The sequence below is a fragment of the Octodon degus genome, unplaced genomic scaffold, assembly GCF_000260255.1.
Source record: "Octodon degus isolate 3935 unplaced genomic scaffold, OctDeg1.0 scaffold00071, whole genome shotgun sequence".
Classification (NCBI taxonomy): Eukaryota; Metazoa; Chordata; class Mammalia; order Rodentia; family Octodontidae; genus Octodon; species Octodon degus.
In genome coordinates this window covers 9,192,414-9,199,303 of record NW_004524647.1, presented here as the reverse complement: position 1 = coordinate 9,199,303, position 6,890 = coordinate 9,192,414, and the positions used below count along the sequence as shown (strand labels likewise).

At 41.6% G+C, this 6,890-nt stretch overlaps 1 protein-coding gene across 4 annotated transcripts in view; it reads right to left on the bottom strand.

The window, feature by feature from the left end:
- Fbxo18 (F-box protein, helicase, 18) overlaps window positions 1-6,890 on the bottom strand; it is a 65,830-nt gene that overhangs the window by 52,051 nt on the left and 6,889 nt on the right. The gene's annotated exons all lie outside the window — the stretch shown is intronic.

Sequence of the window (6,890 nt, the reverse complement as noted above, 5' to 3'; positions counted from 1 at the left end):
GTGCCTGTAATCCCAGCTCTTGGGAGGCTATAAACAGGAGGATCACTACGAGTCTGATTTAGTAGTGAGACCCTGAACACCCTGCAGACCCTTCCCTAAAAATTAAAAAAAAAAGGATAAAATCATTAAGAAGTGGCACCAACATCACTCAAATTTATACAATCCAGCCAAAGAGCCCCCTTGGCTGAGTGGTATAAGACAGAGAACAGGGAAGGCTTCCGAAAGTCAATGGAGAAGCACACAACCAATTATATTAGACTCTGTTAAGAATTCTGATACCTACTCTTATCTATATTCCTAAATCTGACTTTTGGAAATATACAAACCTGAGGCAAATAAGTTAGTATAAGATTTCTATGCTCATATTTACAGGATGAACCTTGCAATTTTTTCTATAAAATATGTAAGAATGACTTCATCCTAGGCTTTGCCAGTCACCGAACTGTAACAATAATGTTCTAATTCAAAATAAAAAACCTGAAGTGCTGATACTGGCCATCAACTAGATAGATAAGGTTTAAACATGTTTAAGAGTAAAAACAAAGGGCCTGCCAGGTAGCTCAGTGGACTACAGAACCTGCTTCAGCAGAGGGCAGCGGAAGGGACTAGATCCCAGGTGTTCCATGCCATCATGCTGTGCCATGCAGGCTCCGCCCCAGGGATGTGCTGAGATGGCTATTGAGATGGGGTGTGGTGGCACGCCTGCAATCCCAGTGCTTGGGAGGCTGAAAACAGGAGCATCACTATGAGTCCAATCTACGTAGTGAGGCCCTGTGGACCCTGTACACCCTGTCCTAAATTCATTTAAAAAAAGAGTAAAAACATAGTAAGTATACTCCAACAAAACGAGCTAGTCTGCCCTTTTCAGCCTGTCCTCCATTAATGGGCTTAGTGTCACTTAGGCCATGTGAGGACACAGCAAAGACAGCCATCTATCATATCACCTGGGAAAAAAACCTTTACCAGATACCAAATCTCTGAGTGTTTTGATCCTGAATTTCCCAGCTTCTAGAATTACAGGAAATAAATTTCAGTTGTTTATAAGCTACTCAGTTTCGGTAAGAGTCAGAATAGACTAAAACAATATATGTTCCATTAACCCTGGATGAAGGTTGATGAGACAGGCAAGGCTAAAGTGGTAAGGGTGAGTAGGCCAGAAGTCTAAACCGAGATCACAGGACTTGGCCAGGGGAGTTGCACGGGAAAATCTCCTTCAAGGTACAACATCTGAGCTGGGTGTGGTGGCACACAGTTATAATCCCAGCACTCTGACAACTGTGGCAGGAGGACTGGCACAAGTTCAAGGCCAGCCTGGGCTATAGGGAGTGCAGGGCCAGCCTAAACAATGGAACAACACCAGATAAACAAGACAACATAAAAAATGTTCGGTTCCGAAAAGAACTGTTTTGGGTAAAGTAGGTAATATTGACAAGGGTATAATTTTATTTATGTATTTACTTAAGAAAACACATCTGAATCAAAAAATGCTTGCTTGAAAAGATTAAATGTTTGCAGAACTCTAACAAAAGAGCTCATGGGGGTGTTGGAACACAGTGTTCTCCTTCCACAGAGTTCTGGCAGATTCCGGTTATTTTTGGAATATAGCCATTATGGCAAGAGCTATAGTTAACAACTGGAGGAGGGGGTACCTGGACTAGGAGACCTTACTAACACAACATGACTGTATTACACACTGGGAATGGTGCTACCTGAATTGCAACTGGCCTAGGTGATAGGGCCAACATTTTTAACAGATTTATATGTAAAAAAAGAAAAGTGACTGTTGACTTTAGCAGTAGTCAGAAAACTAACCTGTATCTTGGATTTCTTTAGAGTAAGTCTTGTGAAGCATGAGTGATGGCCAAGTAACCTGGGTCTAGATCCTCAGGTTAAACTCCTCCAAAGCCCCATAGTCTGGAAAGCCCTACAAGGAATTCTAACGTCTCTCCATCCACAAGAACCTGGTGGAGCCATCACTTCCCTTATAATACCTCCTCCAAAGCCCCTACAAAGGGCCGGTAAGATAGCTCAGTAGACTAAGCACCTGCTTAGGCAAGAGCAAAGACCAGGGTTTGATCTCTGGCACCACATGCCACACTGATCCTGTCCCCAGGCGCACTAAGCCGACTGAGACCCAGCATGGAAGAGATCTAGCGTGTTGGTACATGCCTGCAATCTCATCGCTGGGGAGGCTGAAAACAGGATCACTACGAGTCCAAGCTGTGTACTGAGCCCCTGTACCAAATACATAAATAAAAAAAAACCCTTCAAGCCTGAACAGTGTATCAGGAGATCCTTTCCCCTGGCAGGTGGATCACTAAGGCCTACAAAAATGAGGAATAAAATAACTTTGCATACTAAATTCACAGAATGCGATGATACATTATGTAAGTACTCCTGACACTCACACTGGAGTTGACATCTACCTCTACATCTGTGTTAAAATCTAGCACAGAACATGTTAGTATGTGACCACCATCCCTTGCTCAATTGTTTCCCTTAGAACACTGAAATTCCAGTCATTCTTGTTTTTATTAATATGCCTTTTTAAAAAGCAGTTCAAATATAACTTTATCAAAATAAACATGCTCAAAATGATACCTCTTCCATAAAACCCTTCTCGCTGAGTCACCCAAACCTAATGGTGCTCCTCTGTCATCAAACAGCAAGTGCACTTTACACCACTCTTAAAAAGCATTCACTGTTAGAAACTGCTGGCGAGACTGTAAGGAGTGACAATAAAGAAAGCCACGTGATGAATGTGCACACATGAAGGGAAGCGGTGGCTCAACCAGGTTCCTGTGGATGGACAGACATCAGAATTCCTTGTTGGGCTTTCCAAACTATGAGGCCACCTAGGGATGTTTGCCTTAGTCCTCTCCATACCAAAATGGGTATCTGTGCCCTTTGAGACTCTCTCCCACAGTGACTAATAGAAACGTGTTACATCCCACCGAGGTTAGAACAGAAGAAAAAAACCAGGAATGTACAAATTGTTTTGCCACACATTCAGAATTCAGCCTAGGCTTGAATAATTCCATTCCTATACTTCTTTTTGTGGGATGGCTTTCTTAGAGTGACTTTTCTCTGTCCCTTTCTTCAAGGTCCCCCTTTTGTAGGTTCCTCATGTCTCTTTGCTAATTTTCAGTTATTTTGGAGGACCGCTAACCCCTTAGGTCCTGCTCTTTGCCAAGTTCAAGATGGTCATGACCTGGAGTTTAGTCCTTTACCAATTGTCAAATCTCTTCTGATGATGATAGACTATTCCATCCTAGCCAACTCTGACCCACATCATTCTCTAGAACTCATTACTGGTCTAAAAGAATAAAATGGTGATAGTTAACTGCCTAGAATTCCTGAATAGTTATTGTTAAGTACTGCCCTTTAAAAAAGAAAGAATCAAGTTTATTTTCTAGTAGAAATACTTACATGGAGAACCTGCTCATAACAACATACTACACTTCACTTTGCTAATCAGATATCGGCTGACCCACCTAATCTCACCTGGTTAGTTTCTCCACATGCTCCTCCTCATCTTTTCTCTCGCTCTGTGAAGATGAGCAAGCAGACACCTGGCCTCTGATCTCTCTTTTGGAGATAAGACAGGTGCACTGCACAATAGCTGATTATTATGATCCTGGTACTTAAAAGGCCCATCTCTAGCCTGTGAAACCTAAAAGCCCAAAGACAGTTAACTGTGATATCCCTCAACTCTAGCATTGTAAAAAATATTTAATGGAGCCAGGAAATACTCAACAATAATAAACAAACCTGTACATCTCTGAGACACTGGTAACAATTGCTTCTCTAGAAATGGATTTAACATTCATCTTACATGAATTATTAATATATCTTCCTTACATTGTTATTTTATACCACTACATTCACTGTATTTACTGGTATAAGGACATGTTACTATGGCTTCCACTCCTAGGTTAAAACTTCTGCGGTCTACTAGGAAGTAGTAAGGAACCTACTCATCTCCAAGATTCAACATGTACTGCCTCATGCCTAACTGCTGACAAAATGGGCAACTGCACACCTGCAGGGCTCCTTGCTAAAACTGAGGCTGTCTTCCTTGGCTCTGAAGTCCCTATACCAGCAATGGCACACCTTCTAGAGCTTTCAATGACGCAAACAGCCTGCCTGCTATGGCATACATACCTTGCATTCCCTATGACTGTCCTAAACTCTTGCAGCAACTGGATGCTTTACAGCTAATGCAGTTCTTTTACATAATCTATTCGATTTTTACAGCAAGTCCACATTGTGCCACAACTAACTGTAGTCTCAGATAAGACTTATCTGAAGTCACAGCACTGCCCATAAATGATGGTGACAGCACGAGAATTGGTTTTTCATTATGAAACATCAGAACCAAAGAAATTTAATAACAAAGTATTCAAAAAATATTAACTATAAGAAGGATATCACTACATTCTATATACTTGTTATGGCTTAGATGCCCCCACAAAGCTGAAGACAGTCATAGGTGGGGCTTTGGAGAAGTGTCATGCTGCAGTTAAGTGTGTGATAGTAGGATTAAAGATGTGTGATTGGGCTGGTGAGATGGCTCAGTGGTCTAAAGCACCTACTTAGAACAAGCTTAGAGCATAGGGACTGTGGTTCAATCCCCCAGCACCACATGCCAGCCAGCCCCGCCCCCTGGTGGGCTGAGCTGGCCACACACACACACAATAAATTTTTTTAAAAAAATGTGTGATTACTAAATTAGTCCATATCATGATAGGACTAGTATAGATCTGGGAGTACATAATGGGAAGGCCCTCCTTGGGTGCAAGTGAATAGAATATAATGGATAGAAAGAGAGCTGCTATGGTGGCTTGTCACTTGCTGCTGCTGCTGCTGCTGCTGCTTGCTGCTTTCTGCCTGCCCTGCTTTGCCACAGACTAGATCTCCTCTGCAATGCTCCTTTGCTGTGGTACCTTTCAGGGCAGCCACCTAGGAACTGAAACCTCTACAAACTATGAGCTATATATGTCTTTCCTCCTTTAACTTTGAGTGTCAAGCAGTCTGCCTCAGCAACAAGAAGAGTAACTAAGACACAACTCAAAGTAGAACAACTTCAGAATGTTTGGTCCCCATTAGCTCTGAAACAAAACAAAATAAACCAAACAAAGACCAAACAAACAAAATGCACAAAGAGCACATAACGCTGCTCTCTTACCATTCTTTGGCATTCATTCCTGATGTAAAACCGGGTTCCTGCCAGGCACTACATCTTGCTTCTCTCTAAACCAAAAAGATCTAAACTAGGAAGCACTATCTTTCCCAAGACATCTAACACCATGAAATTTCTCCCACAATCTTGCAAACACTCATTTATTAGAAAAAGCAAGAATGAGTTGGGCAGTTCACTCTGTATGTTCCTCAAAAAAGGAATAATGAAAGAAAAGCCAAAATAGATCACTATTTTCTGTCTAGAATATACCTTTATACATTTGAAAGGCTTTTTCTACTATTAATTCACTCCACAGTTACTTTTATGTAATTACTATGTCCCAGATTTATTATAAACTCCAAAAGAGCGTTCTGTGTAGTATTTTTGGTGCTAAGTGCTATTATAGACATTGAGGATACAAAAACGAATAAGCCTGGCCATAAGGCAGCTACAAAAACAAACACAAATTACTAAGCATGCAGCAATATAAGTGCTACATAAATACATGCACAAAGTACCATGGTAGTAAAGAAAACTGAACAGAGTTAAAGCTGGAAAAAGCATTATGAAGAGTTGGACTTTAAAAAATAAAGGAAGGGGCCGGGGAGATGGCTCAGTAGAATAAGCGCTTGACTGGCAAACGCAAGGATCTGAGTTCAATCCCTGGTTCCACAAAAAATAAATAAATAAACAAATAAAGGAGATTCAGTTAGACAGAAGACATAGTACTGTATATACAAAAACACAGAAATGGGCAAGGCATCCAGCATGGCAGCAGGCACCTGAGAGTTGAAGGCCAACCTGGGCTCCACAAGGAGTTCAAAGCCAGCCAGAACTACATACTAAGATCCTGTCTCAAAGAAAAAGAGCTGGCATATAGGTGCATACCTATAATCCTAGCACTTGGGAGGCTGAGGTAGGAGCACCACTAGACCAGCCTAGGCTATAAAGTGCATTCAAGGCCAGTCTGAATTGCATAGTGAAACACTGTCTTTAAAAGACAAACCCACGCATAAACACTACAGAAGCAGAGTAAAATTGGCACAGTAGAGAAGGTGGGTTTCAACAGAACAGAGGTTCACTGATGGGAAATGATGGGAAACAAGGGTGGAAATGACTTTGCAGCCACAAACCGTGAAGGTCCTTGAACACAGTGCTACTGGCCTTCGTCACGTAGAAGGATATTATGCAGTTTTTAAGCAGGGTCATTACGTTAATTTAGATAAATATGGAGACTGTCAGGAAAATAAGTGAGAAAGTCCCATACTAATCTAGGTGAAAGGTGGTGAAGACTGGAGAGCAGCAGAAACTGGGCAAAGGGAACAGATGAATATCAGAGAACTGCCTTTTTGTTTGTTCCTCTTGTTTTGTTGTTTTGTTTGTGCCAGGGATCAAACTCAGGACTCTGCACTTGGCCAGGCAGACACTTATGCCTCTGCATTATCACCCCGGTCTGTTCCTTTTTTTAACAAGATAAAAAGCAGCACAGATAACTGACACTTCTAGTAGAATATTAAGAATGATGTCATCAAGCCTTAAAGAATAAAGAAAAAAGTGTTTTCATTTTAATCATTCAAGGGAGTTGAGTTGGGGTTTTGCCATGAATTCTATGGTCTTGAACTCACTATGTCACCTGGGCTGGCATCAAACTTCAGATCCTCCTGCCTCAGCCTCTCCAGTGCTGGAAATAGACATGTGCTACCACACC